Genomic DNA, 20,754 nt, shown 5'->3' with positions numbered 1-20,754 from the left:
AGGAGAGAGAGGCAGTACCAGACCTGTGGTGGGGAGGAGAGAGAGGCAGTACCAGGCCTGTGGTGGGGAGGAGAGAGGGGAAAGTACCAAACTTCATGATTACCAGACCTAAACTAAACATGAAGCTGCGAAACTAAACATGAAGCTGCGAAACTGAACATGAAGCTGTGAAACAAAGCACAAGATTATAAAGCAGACTGTGAGTAAGATGAGGCAAGAGCAAAACTGGATTTAAACAATGATGATAAAGATGGCAAAGAAAGATAAACAACACGAGCCAACGTTCACGAGTTCCAGAAAGACGGAGAAATAATGCAATTCTGAGCCATTCCGTCCGCCTCCTGAAGTAAACCTTATCCACAAAAAAATCCAAAATTTTTAAGAAAAAAATCCCGGTGCAGTCGTCGGCCCCTTCACTGAGAATTTATTCTGCATAATTCTGCAGTTTTTTTAGATTCCATGCATATAGCGATCCTTTGTTGTCGTCTGTGATTGTATCGAGACACGAATAGCTGAGAGGTAAAATGGAGGATGTATGAAAGGGAGGACAGGAAGATATGATGGTTAAAGTAAAGATGGATAGAACAGGAGTAGATGGGACTTGGAGGAAGGAGAGAAGAGGAGAGGAAGCCAACTAGAGAGATACCAGGTTATCTCTAACTAGAGAGATACCAGGTTTGGTTCTCTGCTGGGAAATAAGAGATTTAAACCTATATAATCTTTATAGGTCTATTTGAAATGAGGAAAACCAAAGAGAAAAGCTGAAGGCGCTCTCTTCCTACTCTACATTCATTACGCTTTAGGAAAAATGCTACAGCTACGGTAGTGGCTGGTACTGTCAACAGTCACAGCTTCAGCAGCACTACAACAACGGTAGCGGCTGGTACTGTCAACAGTCACAGCTTCAGCAGCACTACAACAACGGTAGTGGCTGGTACTGTCAACAGTCACAGCTTCAGCAGCACTACAACAACGGTAGCGGCTGGTACTGTCAACAGTCACAGCTTCAGCAGCACTACAACAACGGTAGCGGCTGGTACTGTCAACAGTCACAGCTTCAGCAGCACTACAACAACGGTAGCGGCTGGTACTGTCAACAGTCACAGCTTCAGTAGCACTACAACAACGGTAGCGGCTGGTACTGTCAACAGTCACAGCTTCAGCAGCACTACAACAACGGTAGCGGCTGGTACTGTCAACAGTCACAGCTTCAGCAGCACTACAACAACGGTAGTGGCTGGTACTGTCAACAGTCACAGCTTCAGCAGCACTACAACAACGGTAGCGGCTGGTACTGTCAACAGTCACAGCTTCAGCAGCACTACAACAACGGTAGCGGCTGGTACTGTCAACAGTCACAGCTTCAGCAGCACTACAACAACGGTAGCGGCTGGTACTGTCAACAGTCACAGCTTCAGCAGCACTACAACAACGGTAGCGGCTGGTACTGTCAACAGTCACAGCTTCAGCAGCACTACAACAACGGTAGCGGCTGGTACTGTCAACAGTCACAGCTTCTGCAGCACTACAACAACGGTAGCGGCTGGTACTGTCAACAGTCACAGCTTCAGCAGCACTACAACAACGGTAGCGGCTGGTACTGTCATCAGTCACAGCTTCTGCAGCACTACAACAACGGTAGCGGCTGGTACTGTCAACAGTCACAGCTTCAGCAGCACTACAACAACGGTAGCGGCTGGTACTGTCATCAGTCACAGCTTCAGCAGCACTACAACAACGGTAGCGGCTGGTACTGTCAACAGTCACAGCTTCAGCAGCACTACAACAGCCTCCACCACCACACGTATTCCGTTTTAACGTCGTGTCTGGCGAACGTGAAAACAAATAAAAGAATGCTAATATTTACATCTTTTACTTGTCTGAAATGCAGCAATATTTTCACAGTTTTATACAAGGATTTTTTTTATTTTTAGGGTGAGTTCATGTACACACACACACACACAATATATATATATATATATATATATATATATATATATATATATATATATATATATATATATATATATATATATATATATATATATATATATATATATGTTATGTGTATATCACGAAAATAAACACGTGATTAAAAATGTGACAGTGTCAGACCATGGAGGAAAATTGAAACAGGAATTTCCTTAAGTACTTTCGTATGTTAATACATCTTCAGAAGGAGTCCTTTGTCATTATATATGACACTGTCATATATAATGTAATATATGAGGGAATGTATGGGGATCAGTGTGGATATGCCTGGATTAACTCAAGGATCTGTAGACTCGTTTATAACCAAAATATATGAACGACCAGACACGTGTACATCTAAGTGTTATAACTCCCAGCTTGTTACCTCTCGCTGTTTTCTCTACTTAAGTCGTGTTTAATGCAAGCTTGTTGTTCCTCCCCACTGCCTTGGTTCACAGCTTAATTAACATTCTTTTGTGTGGCGTTTTGCCAAAGGTTTTCTGGAAATCTTGGATCATTTTAACTGCAGAGGTTTATGAGTCCAGGTTTTGTTTACGTTTTTAGAATGGCAAGAGTTGGAGAGTGAAAGAACGGAAAAGATAAGGGAAAAGGCCGAAGAGTGAAGTAAGTGGAGGCGGAGAGGTGGGGAGGGGTATGTGCTTAAGCAAAAGGGGAATGATAGAGGACAGGGAAGGGAAAGAGGTGGAGTGACAGATGATTGCAAGGGTAGGAAGGGGAGAGGCGGTGAAGGGCGAGTGGAAGTGCGTGGGAAATGGGCAGCTGGAAGAGTGAGATAGGGAAGAAAGGGAAGGGTTGCAGCATGAGAGGGGAGAGGAGTGGGGGATGGCTAGACGGGAAGGGGGACGTAACATCTCTGATTTAAGATGATGGAAGAGGAGGTGATTAAAAACTGGGGAGGTGGGAGGGAGAGGGAGAGGGAGATGGGAGGGAGAGGGACACATGGAGGCGGGAGGAACAAAGAACACGTTCTTTCCTTGTTGTATTTTCAGTGGCTGGGCTCCGGCTCATGGACCCCGCCTCTTAGCTCCCTACACGACTGGTGACCAGGTTCCGGCGCGTATTGTATTCAGTCATATCTATATTCAGAACTGTGAATGGAATTTGCCTCACCACTTCATTTGTGAACACACTTCTCTTGTTCACTATCTAGACATTGAACACAATCCTTCTTAAGACGCGGTAGAGTATTTGGATACTTATTTCCATCTTTATCCTCGTGTTCGTGGTCTACCCTTGCCCTGTACTCTGTCCTTGTCTGCTCTGTAGTCTGTCCTTGCCTGCTCTGTAGTCTGTCCTTGTCTGCTCTGTAGTCTGTCCTTGTCTGCTCTGTAGTCTGTCCTTGTCTGCTCTGTAGTCTGTCCTTGTCTGCTCTGTAGTCTGTCCTTGTCTGCTCTGTAGTCTGTCCTTGTCTGCTCTGTAGTCTGTCCTTGTCTGCTCTGTAGTCTGTCCTTGTCTGCTCTGTAGTCTGTCCTTGTCTGCTCTGTAGTCTGTCCTTGTCTGCTTTGTAGTCTGTCCTTGCCTGCTCTGTCTATTCTCCTGAATAGGCAGAGCTAACGGTACCTTGAGTACCCTTTCTTTGGTAATCATGTCTTCCCTGTTTCTACTCTCTTGTAGTGATATGAGGTGTAACTTATTCATTTCTTCCTTGTAACATATACCCCTCAGCTCTGGGACTAGTCTAGAAGCATACCTCTGAGCGTTCTCCCTTCGTTGCGTGTTTTACCAGTTCTAATATAAACCAACCTTCCGTAAGCAGCTGATGATATTCTTTTGATGTTGGCTTCTGGTGACGTTCGGTGTGACATCAACCTCCAGCCATTTTCTCTGTTAGAATCCAGAATAATTTCCTCTCTTGGGTGATATTTTGTTTCGCAGCTCCTGTTCCCGTTCCCAGTTTTATTACTGTCCACTTGTCCAGGTCATTCTGTGCTTTCTTGCAGCGTTATAGCGTCTTTATCCTCGCCACAATGTTCGCATTATCTGCGAACATTGAGACGAGGGAATCCTTCTCCTGGTGGATCGTTCACTTAGATTAGGAAAGGGATTGGCAGCAGTATTGACCCTTGTGGGACTCTACGAATAACATCCCGCCCTTCTTCTCTCACTATGACTCTTTGGATTCAGTTGCTGAGGTACTCCGGCCAGCCCCTGGAGTGCCTCCCTTTCACTCCTTCCTGTTTTTCTATTCTCTTGTGACCTACTGTGTCGGGGGCTTAGAATTATGTCATCCGTCCACTCTTCTCTATTTTGACTGACCTTCATTGTCCGTTCACTGAATTATTTCATGTTTGTGAGGCAGGATTGGCAGCCTCTGAACCCATGACGGTGTTATCTGTCTGTCTGTATTATGAGCGTTTCCATCATCTTGATATGTAAATAACACTGGTTTGTAGTTTAATGCCTTCTGTCAGTTTTTTCTTGTTGTGAATTGGCACTACATTGGCTATCCTACATATCTCAGGCAATTCTCAGAACACCACAATGTTATCACTCCTTCTTTAGAATCTATGCAGATATCTGATCCCAAACCCTTGGGACATTCCTCTGGGATATCTGATCCCAAACCCTTGTCCAGCTTCAACATATCCCTATTTATTTCATCTCTGACAACATGTCAATTTTGGCAGAATTCATTAATTATAAATCCTGGTAGTTTTGTTTGCTAAACTCATTTGTCCGTTTCATATAAATTCAATGGTTTTCTCTGTGATTCCATCCATGTTGGTGAACATTACTATAAAACACACACTTCTTTCTGTCCATTCTCATCATTTATGCCGCCGATATGGTTGAGGTTTCGGTGTGGGGTAGTGTTAGGTAGGGAAGGTGACGGGGGTTGAGAGCCTTGGGAAAGAGGTATGTTGCGTGTAACTTAATATTATACGAACACTTTGGGAATTTTGGCACGTGTAAGCGTTTATTTTTTTTGGGAGGGGGGGCCCGTGGATGTAGGGTGAGGAGGTGGATGGTGTGGAGCACATGGTGGTGAAGGTGGATGGTGTGAAGCACATGGTGGTGAAGGTAGATGGTGTGGAGCACATGGAGATGGGGAAAAAATGCTGTACATTTTCATGATTTGACACCAGAAACAATAAACAATTTAAAGTCAGTTAGATCTCAAAATATTGACAAACAGAAGATGAAAGCATGAAAACCAAGACTTTCCTCCTGGTGGCCATGCCAGAAGTGTCTAAGAGTAAGGGTTAAGCATCTCCTCCGGCCACTCTGATCTCCCAATTGTTCTAATCAGATAACGTGGAACATGTAAAATACTCAGTGAGGGGGAGAAGAAGAAGAAGAAGAAGAAGAAGAAGTCGTGTCAAGCAAGCTTGATATTGTTGGAATTCCTGAGCTGTTAATAATGCATACACACACAGGTCCAACCCGCAAGTGAAGGCAATTTGCAACAACGTTTAGCCTGAAAATACAGTTTGTGTTCATATATATATATATATATATATATATATATATATATATATATATATATATAATATATATATATATATATATATATATATATATACAGAGATGAATCCTCATTAGTGAGATATTAGTGGAAGTGAGACTGCTTCATGCCACGGTAGGGAACTGAGAGGGTGGGGGGGGGGTTGATGAAGGAAAGGTGATGGGGCATAATGGGACGGGGTGAGAAGTGAGGAAGGGGGGAGAGAGGAAGATGGGAAGATGAGACGGGTGGTGGGGTTTAAGAGGATTAAACGAGGGGAAGTGTGGAGGACGTAGATAAATGGGTGGATAGATGAGTAGATGGATGGTAGATAGATGAAGAGATAAATGGATGGATAGATAAATGGGCAGATGGATGGAAACAGATGAATAGATAGATGGATATATAGATGGATATATAGATGAGTAGATGGTTGGATAAATTAATAGATGGATAGATAGAGATATGGACATTTAGATGGATGGATAGATGGATATATGGATAGATAGAGGGTTGATATATGAGTAGGAAGATGGATGGATAGATAGATGGAACTTTAGAAAGAGAGATTGATAGATGTGTGAGTAGAAAGACAGATAAATAGAGAGATAGACGGATAGATGGATGTACATATATAGATGGATATGTAGGTAGATAAATAAACAGATGGATATATATATATATATATATATATATATATATATATATATATATATATATATATATATATATATATATATATATATTTATATATATGGACAGTTTAGAAGACACACAGAACAGGGAAAAGCTGGGTACCCTCCAATAAACAATTATAAACAATAGGATCCTTCAGCTAACTGAAGTTGAACACATTTTCTGTAACACACACAACTGAAGTTGTGGTTCTTCTCACAGTTTGTTCAATATGAAACTTGCTATGTTGCTCAGAATAAGATTTTCTCATTGGTTGGGTCTTTGAGTGGTATTATTTAACACAAAATCAAAATCAATGGCCACAAGCTACTCTCTCCTTTTGAAATGAATCTTACTGTTTCATCAAAATGAACTTGAGGCCTGCATTTCGCAGTCTTAGATATTCTAGCATATGGCAACAAAATCACATTAGATCCTAGACTCCTTGAATAAATATTAATTTATTATAGAGTGGTCACTCTATATGTGAAGTCTAGCTTCAGTAACAGCCGTCGATAATAATGCTGTATGACCTCAATATATACATTACACAGCGTTTCTCCTCTCTAATAATACTTTAGAGTAATACACGTCGGTAATAATCATGTACACGCCCCATTAGGCTATCACCACTGTAAAACTGACTTGCTAAACACACACTAATCCATAACACTGGCATATATTAATTTACATTAAATTCACAAAATCACGAATATGAATATTACCTCAATGTCAGTTAATATTCACACATATCTAACCTCAGTATCATACAGTGATAGACGGTTGGAACAAGTTAAGTGAAGTGAGGTGGTGGTGGTGGTGGTGGTGGTGGTGGTGGCCAAAACCATCCAAATCCTACACATCACTATTAAACGAAAATACAATTTCCTCTAACTTCCACAGTAACTTCCAGGGACTTGTTGCTTGTTCCAGTGAGGTGACTCCTCTTCAGATTAATAGTGGATGCTCAGTTCCAGTGTGTGTGTGTCTCTCCTCTTGTCCAGATGAAGATCAACTCCGAGGTATTGCTACTGCTCGTGTAGACTAGCGCAAGCGGTAGGGACTCTCAGCCTACTGTGAGGACAACCAGTTGTCGCAGTGCTCACAGTTCTGCCAGGTGTGGATAGAACAGAATTAAATAAATAATCCACTCTGCTTCAGAGTCTTCTAAATGACTTGTTGCTCGATATCAGACAACCATAAAACGAGTCGTTGATAGTGACGTCTACCAACGATTACTGTCTCAGGGCAGTAATGTTGCACGGTAGTTCACTCTATTTTCTGTCAGTTCTGAACAAAAAATCTGTTTACTGCTGATGACATCTGCATGACAGATTTCTGTAGAGATCACTTCTGCTTAAAATTGGGTTCTGCCCTGCTTGCAGACCTCCAGGTGTGCGATGACTGAAATATGATAACAGTGAACACTTTATGACTTCATAGAAACCTATAGTGACTTTTCGTGGCGCAAACTCTACTGCGACACACGCCGTCTCTCTTCACTGACAATACCAAATAACGTGACCTGTAAAGCATCGTCGAAGGACATGACATCAAAATTCTACCAAGTGAGAGTCATACATAAAATCACTGATATAACATCGACCTCATTTTACAAGCCAATACAACGAGATGCAGGCGAGGAGTCACAATAACGTGGCTGAAGTATGTTGACCAGACCACACACTAGAAGGTGAAGGGACTTCACTTTCCCTTCATCGACTTGATTGACTTGAGAATGGTCCAGGACGGACCGAAATGTCGTCGCCACCTCACTTTCTCCTGTGTGGTCTGGTCAACATACAACCAGACATAATAGTTCCTGCCAGTCCTTCATGTTCCTATGGGCGAATATGACTAATTCCGCCTGAACCTCGACCTGGTCTCACTACGTGCCATGAAGCGTTTGACGTGTACTTTATTACCTTCCAAAGTGTACAAACCAACACAACATTAGTCCAGAAAACAGTGTATACATTCAATGCGTTATATTTAAAGCATAACAAAGTGCGTATTTTTGCTTTTGCGTATAAATACAATTCAGCTGCTGAACAGAAGAAACATGTTAATTAAGGACATACAGTTGTAGTTAAACAATACGAACGAGAGAAATAAGAAAAACAAAAAAGGATTTCGGGAATGTGTGAGAACAAAGGAATAAAAGAGAGAGTAAAAAATAAACACAGGTAATAGGTAGGAAACACTAATTGTTCAAGTACAGGTGAACATATTACAGCGTCTCATATATGTACCTGAGCTGCTCAGTCACTCTCAGTGTAAATACACTCAGAGTTTACTTTAGTCTTGGATTATGTTCAGTGCTCAGGTATACCTGCAGGGTGGTAAGGTATTGTGGTGGTCTGGTATACCTGCAGGGTGCTGAGTAAGGTATTGTGGTGGTCTGGTATACCTGCAGGGTGGTGAGCAAGGTATTGTGGTGGTCTGGTATACCTGCAGGGTGGTGAGTAAGGTATTGTGGTGGTCAGGTATACCTGCAGGGTGATGAGTAAGGTATTGTGGTGGTCTGGTATACCTGCAGGGTGGTGAGTAAGCCATTGTGGTGCTCAGGTATACCTGCAGGGTGGTGAGTAAGCTATGATAGTGGTCTAAATAAATCTCCCGTGGAGACTTAAGACTAATCAGACCTATCTAACTATTCATTATAACTCACAGAGAGTATGTATAATTTGTTCTTACTTATTCATTATAATCACATTCAAGCCTCATCATTATAAGTCAAGACGGTGGTGCCTCTGACGCCAGCCCAAACCCAGGAAACTTTGCAGCAGCTTTGAATAAACTATTTTCATCTGAATTGAATTTAAGTTCATGCATGGTTTCTGAAAGGCAGAAAAAAACTTTCCTCGAATGAGAAACTATTTTATTAAAGAACGTAAACTATATAGACTTAAAATGGTGTCTACTATATTCACGTTACCTCATAATATAATTTGTTTCCCCATCTAGAAAAGGTGGTACCGATATCGCTTAATATCCTATATCCTTTTCCTAATCTTCTTAGGAGGAATATTAGTTATATTATCTATAATGCTTCCCTTGCCTCAAATGAAATATTCATCATGATATTGCATAGGAAGATAAAATTAAGGCATAATAAATAGCTTAATTTGTAGGCATAATAACGGAATAAGAAAACTTATTTATTGTCTCATACGAGACAGTTTCTATTTATATCCACCCAAACTATGTTCCACAGATCGACAGCGAAGGAGGTATACTGAGAGCTACTCTCACTCATCGCGATCATACTTCCTCTGATTGATTGATTGATTGATGAAGATTAAGCCACCCAAGAGGTGGCACGGGCATGAATAGCCCGTAACATACATCCCCTGAAAATGGCACAGGTTCGTTGGACCATATATAGACGACTACTAACGTCACAAAACATGAACAGTCAAGTCATGACTAGTTAATTTTTTGCAGTGTTTCACAAGCTCCTCCAATTAATGCTAATTGTCTTCCTCAACAAAAATTCAATACTTTTGACTGTTGAATTTTTGGCTTGTGATTAAATTAGGATAACGCGCCTTTTTATTTGCACAAAGGCTTTTTTTTTTAACGTTCGAGAGAGAAGAGATTAATTGCAATTTTTAGGAGCATGTTGCATGAAATTGAATTTACATTTTGCGGCTTTTGTTGACAACGTGACCACGGAAACGTTGGTTTATGACAATCGTGAGAGAGACTGTCGTAGGTACACAGCTCACAGGACGGTGTTCACAGGACGGTGTTCACAGGACGGTGTTCACAGGACGGTGTTCACAGGATAGTATTCATAGAATGCCGGTCAGAGGATAATGTTAACAGGACGGAAAATCCTATCCAGGAAGACCAAGCTTCTGCGGGTAAAGGAAGAGGAGAAGCCATATGTAAACACAAGAGGAGAAGCCATATGTAATAGGACTCACAGAACAAAACTATCAGGAATCATAACAAATCTGGCATTTCCCCCACGACTACACTGTAATACGTAAAGAGAGAGAGAGAGAGAGAGAGAGAGAGAGAGAGAGAGAGAGAGAGAGAGAGAGAGAGAGAGAGAGAGAGAGAGAGAGAGAGAGAGAGAGAAGGAAGGGTAGGAGGAGGAGTGGCCCTACTGATGATAGAGTAATGCATTCAAGGAGATGTTTATCACGAGCTGTGAAGAGTTCAGAGACTACATAACAGGCACCATGATGATGGGAGGATCAAGAGCAGTAGAAGCAGTGATATATAACCCTCCATCAAATGACAGAAGACCCAGGCAAGAGTATGACAGAAACAACATAGCAGGTAATACTATAATTGAGAGGGCAGACTCTGTCACATGTAGAAATCGATCCCGTCTGCTTATCATGGAGGATTTTAACCACGGAAAGATAGACTGGGAGAACAAAGAACCGCATGTAGGTGAAGAAACATGGAGAGGTAAACTATTGGATATGGCAACAAAAACACTTTAAGCCAGCATGTCAGGGGACCAAGAATGAAGGGCAATGACGAACCAGCTTGACTTGACCTGATATTCACTCTGAACGATTCCGACATGTGGGGAAATCATCTTCGAAGTCCTCTTAGAAATGAGCGATCACAGTGTACTGATGTTTGAGTATTTGGTAGAAGAGGGTTAACGTACTCAAGGAAGGGACCAGGAAACAAGAGGCTGGCATTCTGAAAAGGAAACTGCGAGGAGACAAAAAAAATTCATAACAGATATAACATGGGAAACAGAGCTCAGAGGAAAGAGATGATGCACTACATCACACAGAAGTGTAAGGAGGCAGCAGACAAGTTTCCCCCAATATGAAAGACAAGAAACAACATACAAATGAGGAACCCATGGTTTAATTAAGGATGTAAACTGGCAAAGAAATTAAGTACAATGACAGGGAAAAATTATAGAAATAACAGGACACTTGAGAGCAGAGAAAAATACCAGAGGGCCAAGCATGAGTACCTCAGAAGAGAGGCAGAAAGACAGTACGAAAATGACATAGCAAGTGGTTATCTTGATGTTATCTTGATATGATTTGGGGCTTTTTTAGTATCCCCGCGGCCCGGTCCTCGACGAGGCCTCCACCCCCAAGAAGCAGCCCGTGACAGCTGACTAACACCCAGGTACCTATTTTACTGCTAGGTAGCTTGGGCATAGGGTGAAAGAAACTCTAACCGTTGTTTCTCGTCGGCCGAGTGGACTTTACCTCCTCGGTAGGGGAGGTAAAGAGGTAAAGTGAGGTAAAGACTCAACCTAAATTGCTGCACAACCACATCAGACGGAAAACAACAACTACAAATGACAACGAAGTGCGAGGAACTCAATAAGAAATTCCAGGAGGTCTTCACATTAGAGAAAAAGAGAAGTTGCTGAGATAGGAGAGAGAATATCTAACCAGGCACCACTGGAGGAGTTTGAGATTACCAGTGGGAAGGTAAGGAAATATTTGCTTGAGTTTGATGTTACAAAGGTTGTAGGCCCTAATGGAATCTCACCATGGATACTAAAGAAGGAACAGAAGCACTGTGCCTAGTACCCTTAATGGTGCATAGCAAGTCACTGCACATGAGAACTGCTAAAAATACTTGAAACTTTCCTATACCTTCTTGATAAAGCCAATGGATCACATCCGCAATCAAAAAGCTTTAGAATTAACTTTCCTACCCATTACATGCTTAACCCGACGATTACATGCTTAGCCCGACCATTACATGCTTAGCCCGACCATTACATGCTTAGCCCGACCATTACATGCTTAACCCGACCATTACATGCTTAGCCCGACCATTACATGCTTAGCCCGACCATTACATGCTTAGCCCGACCTGACGAACATTTTCTAACTGCTTCAAGTAAGACCCTCTACATAAATCCCAAATTAGTGACGAGCACTCCATCTATCTATATCTATGGTGACGAGTACTCCATCTATATCTATAGTGACGAGTACTCCATCTATCTATATCTATGGTGACGAGTACTCCATCTATCTATATCTATGGTGACGAGTACTCCATCTATCTATATCTATGGGGACGAGTACTCCATTTATCTATATCTATGGGGACGAGTACTCCATTTATCTATATCTATCAAAGAATGTCTGTTTGTCTTTTTGTTTATTCGAGGATTGAGGACAGAGGCTTGGGGCTAGCCTCATTAAACGTGTTAAGGTGATTCGTGATTGTGTGACAAGTGTCCAACGGTGGTTGACCTCGACCCAATGTCGACCTCAACTTCCCTAGTTACCTGCAGCAATGTAAGGTGCTACTTACCTACCTTGTGTCTACCTTGTAGGGGTTCCGAGGATGACAGGCCCCGCGGCCCGGTCTCCGACCAGGCTTCCCGGTTGGTTGTCTGGTCAACTGGGCAGTTGGACACTGCTGCTCGCAGCCTGACGCATAAATCACAGCCTGGTTGATCAGGCTGGTATTTAGTCCCAGGCGGTGCAGGGACTAACAATTTACATTGAATAACATTTTGTGTTTTTAGCCATTATCTTACAAGACGTGTAAGCAGTTGAAGGAACAGAGCGTCGTGGCAGCTAACCTTTGGCTCAAAATACGTGCCATAAGTTTGAGGAATTCCGGTAACAAGATTACAGAAATTATCATATTTGTAATTTCGATATTTCTTTCTCTTCCTCTCTCGCTCCAACTCTCTTTCTGCCTGAACAAATCCACAAGGGCCGTGACGAGGATTCGAACCTGCGTCCGGGAGCATCCCAGACACTGCCTTAATCGACTGAGCTACTCTCTTTCTGCCTGTTTATCTCACACACTCTCTCTTTGTCTGTCTGTCTGTCTCTCTCTCTCTCTCTTTCTCTCCCTCTCCCTCTCTCTCTCTCGTTCTAAGCGCACAATGTACACATTCAGATCACTGGCACCAGAGTAACTTTAACTGAGTCTGCTGAAGCTCTCCGCTTTAATTCTGCTGTTGTTTCAAATGCAGATAAAACCCTTGCACCTCACCACCGGCAGCCAATTACCATTACAATATCCCTGAAAAGGCATTGGCTGGTGGAGTGGCATTACTGCTATGTACACCAGTGTTGTGAACCCTGGTGACGCAGGTTCGAATCCTGGTTGCGTGATAGTGTTCATAGCTCTTTGTTGGCTTGGGGGCCATTCAAACGTTCACACACGCACACACACACACACACACACACACACACATATATATACATATATACACACATATATATATATATATATATATATATATATATATATATATATATATATATATATATATATATATATATATATATATATATATCCTTTTGTTTAAACAGGTTCCACCTTTAATTGTGGTTGTTGGGAGCCTGAGCCTCAAAGGATATAGAGGACACGAGGGAGTCTTGGCAATTCCTAAGGTGAGCTCACATATTGTCTTCTCCTCCCACCCCTTTATATATTGTCATTATTTTATTTTATTTTAGACTTGATGACATAAAATGGGCAAGAACATTGATAACATACAAGATACACAGCCAGTTATCACTGACTGTCAAGTTCCTCCAGCTCCTCAGATAGCGGGCAGGAAGCAGGAATGCAATAGGCAGTCTTGCTTTTCGAATAGCTTAGAACCCAGATCCTTCAATAAACAAGTGACACTTTTATCCTATGCACCAAGTATCTACGAGGCAATGGGGACAAAATTGTTATGTCGATCCAGATCCCTGTGCCATCTGGGCGACCAACAGGCGCTTGAGAGTTACAGCCCTTTAGGGTCTGGGCTTTGTCTCTCTCCCTCTCTCTCTACTGGACATTCAGCTGTGGTAAGGCTCCTAACGATGGCAGTAACTTCACTACTGTGTTGTCTGAGCTTTGACAGAGCAGGCCCTGCTTGCCGTACCTGTCAGCCACCACTTCGCCGCAAATACTTAGATATTCACAGTGGATTGTTGCTGGTAGGTGGAGAGCCAGTGTGGCGTGGGACCCGTGCCAGTTGTTGACAATGTGGTTGCTAATAGGAAGTCACCCGCATGGTGAGCTGCTATGGCTAAGAGACGAGCAATGTAACAACAGCAGCAGCAACAGCAGCAGCAGTAATAGCAACAGCAACAACAACACTAACAACATTAATAGCAACCAGGAGCAACAGCAACAATTAGCAACCCAATTAAGGCCAGATTGCTTCTTCACTTCAGTGAAAATTGTGCAAGGACTATCAAGACAATTTCCGATAAAATTATTTCTTTTAAATTTCAACCAAATTAAAATCTAAATAGAAGAGCAATTATGGAATGAAAGCTGGCCGTCGGGAACGATCACATTGGAAGGGATTGCAAAGGCTTCTGAAATGCGCGGAAATGCAATTTCGCCCGAAAACGCTGTTTCTAGATATGAAACTTCCACTATAAAGAGATATTATGTTATAAGGTACTGTTAAGTACTGAAGGGTCTTAAGTTGGCATACTGGTGATAGGGTTATGTTTATGTCGTGTCTATTACTTCTCTCTCTCTCTCTCTCTCTCTCTCTCTCTCTCTCTCTGTCTCTCTCTCTCTCTCTCTCTCCTCCCAGGTCCTACAATGTGGGAGGAGAGAGAGAGAGAATTATGTGATTATGGCCATCACATAATTCCTCAGTAAACAGTAAATTTTTCTGACATCAAAGAGTGTAGTTAACCTGGGCCGTACAATACATTACTTGTGCTGACAGGCACTAATAACATCATCAATATGGAGATACGGACGAACATTATAAACATATAATGTTTGGCCGTATGTCTTTATTATATATAAATATATATATTATATATACTATATATATAATATATACATATATTATAAATATTTATATATATATTATTATATTTACAAATACATAAATATCAGGGTGCCATCTCTGGTTCAGATATTGGGACCCTTAGCCTCGGAGAAGAAAATTAATGTTATGAGGATACTTGACCTTACAGATTCTCCCTGAACACTTGTTGCGTATTATTTTCTCTTACCTCTCATAGGTTTATATCATTTCATACATTTTTATATATTTACTTGAGTTATTACATTGCGTTAATTCTCTTATCGGATACATACATATCTCGCAATCACTGTTCAATAACCTCATTCAGCTGTGAAGTGAAGTGAGGTGCTGGCACAGGTTACGGTAAGCATTTCCCCTCTCGATCACGACACTGAGCGCTCCAACGGGAAACTTGCTACTCCTCGGTCTTTGGTTTGCCTAATGAGTTCCTCTCCAACCTATTTAAGAAACTTATGTGGACATTTACCCCAGGCGCTCAGGGTCTCAGAGCATATAGGCACGAACCTTTAACAATATTCTAGACGCCTGTATTTATACGTTTTCTGGGTCTCCGTGAAGGTGGCATCCTCGCTGCGTTTAGTCATTGTATCTTGGATAGATATTATCAATTAAAGATACACACACGTATTCCCCCTCCCCAATATCTTATCCCTCCATGGGTGCAGGGTAACGCCACCTGGGCAGTTGTGACGCTTGTCAGGTCTGAACATTTGAGATTCTCCTTTTACTCGACACTTGGCCGTAGCTAAACTTCTCTTAATGTCAGTGACTTCATCATGTCTAGCAGTCTTTCATAGATGCCGTATTTGTCTGCCAATTCATAACAGTAGATACACTGTCGTTGGGTTGAGATAGGCGTGGCTAGGCATAAATCAATGAGCATACAATGACAATCAATGACAATACTTAAGGCGTGATGCTCTAGGTGGATGCCCAAGATATGTGGACAACCAACAGGAAGTCCCCAGCATGAGGGGGCTTGCACAGCGAGGAAAGGTGCATTTGTCCTTCCCAGAAGCTTTTAAGCTTTGCTGAGGCAATGTTCTCCACTATGGGACTATCATAAAGGGTCTGTTTGCAGTCGGTTGTAAATTTTTTTCGGGATGAAGAGCTAGCAAGAGTGTTCCCCCTGGCTGGCTCCTTCAGTGAATTTGGGAACATAAATACCAGAGAAGGTTTTTAAGTACAATAGAACGACATCTTTTTCTTATTTACCGATTCCAACTGGGTTGCTTGGTCCCATTGGTCATATTCCAAGTCGTTAAAATCTTCTCATGGGCATTACGTTAAGGAGTTTGACATGTCATAAGATGGTGAGCACTTTACGAATTAGGTAAGTCTGGGTAAAGACAGGCACCTTGTGAAGAGGTACAAAGCATCGAGTGCAGCCAAAACAACCAATTCTTTCTTCCATCCTCCTGAGCTTTTGTCTGGAGGATGGAAGCTTCAGCCTTTCTCTGAGGATTACAGCAATTTCATTCGAGGGGAAAGGTGCTCCCAGCAGCACACAGATGGCGGGAGCGACCAGCGAGGCTCCTGGTGAGACGACGCCACTGCCTCTATGATTGGCTGCACGAGATAACTTCGCACTTTGAAGGATTTAGATATCACCAGCATGTATTAGATCCTCATAATACATACACATATTATTCAACACCAAAAAAGGAATGTAGCTGTGAGTTAGTTCTCTACAATATGTTGTTGTGTTCTTGGCGAATATTATAAATTTCACTAATTTTATAAATTTTATGTACAGAAAATCCTTAATTGTTGGTAAAATTTAACTAACAAGTGGAAGTTCATAATTCAAGAATCCCTTAGAAAGCTATTATAAATATTTTACTTGTATAAGTATTCATTATAAAAAAACTCGTAAATAAATGACCCCGATATCAGGAAAAATACCTGCGTAATTTGAACATATGTTAAACGCCTAAATACATAAAGTTTCAATTATAATACTTATAACAAAATTAGAAGAAAAATTCAAACAATTAAAACTTAGTCCAGTAAATGTTCATGGAACAATTATGAATGACAAAATGTAACAAGTTTAAGCGAACAACAGAACAGCGTTGTCTGAGCTGCCACCCCCGGCCAGCGTAGCCTTACCTCACATAACTGAAAACCTAAAAAACTTAAACTAACTGAAAACCAGCATTAATTCAAATCAATTTAACATTAACTTTAACGTAATCAATTATAACAATCCAGACCTGATCTAACCCAACTTGTCAAGAAAAGCTTGACAAGCTTTGACAGAGAGAACTGGAAACAAGTCGACCTGTCGACTTGTTTCTATAAAAATAGATTTGCAGTGTCTTCCTGCCATAATGTGAAGAGTATAGTCTCTTCCACTATAAGTGTAGAATCTAGTCTCTTCCTATCTCCATAAGTTAGAATCACAAGTAGTTCAATCAGGCTGAGAGCAACACACAATTATCCTCCAAGGCTCAACTGCACCACTCACTACACTCCTCTCTTTCTCAACAAAAGAACTTCATATCGGAGAATATCGGAGTGTGTATTCCTAAGTAATTATCGCAGAGCTAAATCACTATCAAACCAACATGAATGGCAAATTGTAATATTTTTTAAAGATGGTTTACCAGGTGGTGCTGACACAAAGTCTGGGTGTGGTAATCACTGGGAACAAGCGCTGTTCCCAGTGATTACTGCCGTTCCTGGTGATTTAATGCTATTCACTGGGGCAATACGAATATGTATTGGCTATTTAACTCGTAATTAACCAATTACATTTTGAATACAAATGTGAGATTTGATGAATGCGGCATTTTGAAAGGCATTAGATCACTTCAGTATACTTGGGAAGTAACAGCATAGTTCTTCACCTTATTATTGACCCGTATTGACAGACGGGATTAATGCTTGGTAATTACCTTAATTAACTTACGTAGAGGATAACTAGTCATTTGCAAAATAAATTAGAATTTAACAAGTTGGATTCATTTTATAAAGAGCTTAAATCATATCAATTTACTATTGTTATTATACTAATGGAAATTATATTTAAATTTACATACCTTTTCCTGTTATTGTCTCCCTGAAACGGATGGACCAATTAACCGAAATTTGTGGACCTTAACAAACGCAGATTAACTAATTAACAAACAAACTTTCCAACTAATCAGACATAACATACAGTAACAGTCACAACTAACTCAAATAACTTTTTCTATGAATAATAACGAGTAATTTAACGAAGCTTTCGTTGGACTTCTATTTCACTGCCAATAAACCTTTACTGTTAAAGTGAGATTGGAAATTTTAACCTATCTTTCAGTGACTACAATTTAATCCCCCAAAAAACAATAATTCATATTAATTACCCGAGGTACCGATGATTTGAGAGCCCGCAGATTGAGCAGAGTGCACATGGTGCTCAAATGTAGCGAGTGTACGGAGTATTCAGAGTGCACAGTGAATACAGAGTGCTCAGATTGTACAGTGTCAAGACTGTGCAGACTGCACATTGTGTTCAAAGAGCAAAGAGTTTACAGAGTGTGCAGAGTGGACAGAGTGCTTGAAACGGTGCTTGAAACGGTGCTAAGAAACATTAGGTCGAGAGTGGGAAGTAATATAGGAGTAGGAAGTATATATACAAATTGACCAGACCACACACTAGAAGGTGAAGGGACGACGACGTTTCGGTCCGTCCTGGACCATTCTCAAGTCGATTGTGAGAATGAGTCGATCACAATCGACTTGAGAATGGTCCAGGACGGACCGAAACGTCGTCGTCCCTTCACCTTCTAGTGTGTGGTCTGGTCAACATACTTTAGCCACGTTATTGTGACTCATCGCCTGTATATATACAAATTATTATGTATCTCTCCTGCTTGTGCTCTTGAGAATACATATATATTGGCATTATAGTCGGTCCCAATAATTTAGATGGTTTATTGAGTGAATTGTAGCGGTAAATAAGCTCTGCACGCTCTACAGTTTAGCAATGTATCCGGCTTTGAAAGGGACGAACACTGTGCAACAGTATTCTACTCTAGAGAGTACTAGTGTCTTGAAAAGTATCATCAGTGGTGTAGCATCTCTTGTTTGACAGTTTCTTGTTATTCAATCTGTCATTTTTATTGCAGTTATGATGGTTACTTTATTGTGCTCTTTAGAGATACGGACTTCTGACATGTGTGTGTGTGTGTGTGTGTGTGTTAGAGATAAATATACGTAGTATATATAATAAAGGAAAATAGATTGGCTAGAGAGGCGGGGTCCAAGAGCTCGATCCTACGACACAAATAGTAAACACACACATCAAACCTCGGTACATTTCAAGGCTACGAATCATAAATACAGAAATATCTCTTTCCAATAAGGTGATCCATCACGTGAGTTTAATGGTGTCACACTTTTCCTTCACTAAGATCAATAAGCTTTACGAGTACTGCATATCTCTATTCCATTATTCATTCCTTGTTTTTTTCAATTTTATCATTACAATGAAATGTAAAAAAGTTTCGATAGAGAGAGAGACACTGGGTGAAGCGAGACATTGTAAAAATGTTCAGGTCTGGTTTAGTGAGAGGTCCTGAGCTGACGCTCTTCGTTTTCTATTTTTTGGTCGCATTTACCACCTTTTCTTTGTGTTATTACTTTATCATTATCAACCCATCGCTTTTTTTCTTTGAGACCTGGAAGGGCATTGAGGGTATGGACAATGGAGCTTTTATTCCAGGTCCAAGCTATGAGTTCTCACTTCATGCAGGTCGGCGTTCAATCCCCGACCGTCCAAGTGTTTGGGCACCATTCCCTCCCTCTGTCCCATCAGAAATCCTTATCCTGACCCCTTCCAAGTGCTATGTAATAATAATGGCTTGGTGCTTTTTCCACATAATTCCCTCCCTTTCACCCATATTTGCTCAGATCTTCTGTTACAGATCTTAACTTTGAGCTTCTATTCCAGATCTTAGCTTAAGAGTTCTTAATCCAATCTTTGGTTTTTCATATGATGTTATTGATCGTTCCCAGACTACTATTGACCTAAATGGTTCTGTTTCATTATAAACTCACATTATTGTCCTCGCACACGAGAGGTAAGGTGTTGAATTTATTTGGGTGTGAAAATATTCTATTCTCAGGTAAGTTTGTCCTCTGGGTACACCAAAATCAATTTATCGGCCCGAATGATGGAGTGATGTACTTTAAAATGGTGCTGTCAAGGTGACTCTAGTGCCCGTCTGTCTTCTGTCACTTGTGCCTCCTTATGCCCGTCAGTAGGACAGGGTAGGACAGCAGGGACACATCAAAAGGAGGCTTAATCAACAGGATCGTCGAGACGGGCAGTGTGACTCCGCCAGGAATAGATTTTCCTGGACACCAACAGGATCGGTAAGGGTAGCAGTAACTCTTCAGGAAGAAATATTCCAGGACGTCAGGAGGGTGGAGAGGGATACTGGCAGCCCTTCATGAAGATACGTGTCCTGTCAGAGGCTGCCTGACACCTTGTTACTCTGCAGGAGCTGCACATTCCTGTAGAGGGGGGAAATGCGCCGCTGTTTACACATTTATACATTTGTCCAGTGATGAAATGTGAGTTGAGAGGGAAAGAGCTGGAGTGGAAGGGGACGGGGAAGGAACTTGAAGGAGTAGGTGGGATTGAAGGAGAAAATTGAATTCTGTAAATATCTGAAAACTTTATTATGTAGAATATTATCTTCAGTGGTCACAAACGTATCCGTTCGTCTACAATTCAGTCCAATTCGTGATGGTATGAATAGTCTATTTGTATGTATGAAATCTCTGTTGTTACACTCTAAGGTAACGAGGCTCTTCACCTGTATGACTGGTAATCAGTTTTAATGCATGGTTGTTTCTATCTACTCCTGAACAACAGGTAGTC

The 20,754-nt window shown here is 41.3% G+C and overlaps 2 protein-coding genes across 2 annotated transcripts in view; one reads left to right on the top strand and one right to left on the bottom strand.

Annotated features, from left to right (window-relative positions):
* Positions 1-20,754, top strand: part of LOC123759447 (neural cell adhesion molecule 2) — a 255,243-nt gene that overhangs the window by 994 nt on the left and 233,495 nt on the right. The gene's annotated exons all lie outside the window — the stretch shown is intronic.
* The window catches only part of LOC123759448 (uncharacterized), a 326,826-nt gene that overhangs the window by 173,390 nt on the left and 132,682 nt on the right, over positions 1-20,754 (bottom strand). The window lies entirely within an intron of this gene.

This window comes from Procambarus clarkii, chromosome 32 (genome assembly GCF_040958095.1).
Source record: "Procambarus clarkii isolate CNS0578487 chromosome 32, FALCON_Pclarkii_2.0, whole genome shotgun sequence".
Taxonomy (NCBI): domain Eukaryota; kingdom Metazoa; phylum Arthropoda; class Malacostraca; order Decapoda; family Cambaridae; genus Procambarus; species Procambarus clarkii.
The sequence above is the reverse complement of the archived record's forward strand: the minus strand, read 5'-3'. Positions and strand labels throughout refer to the sequence as shown.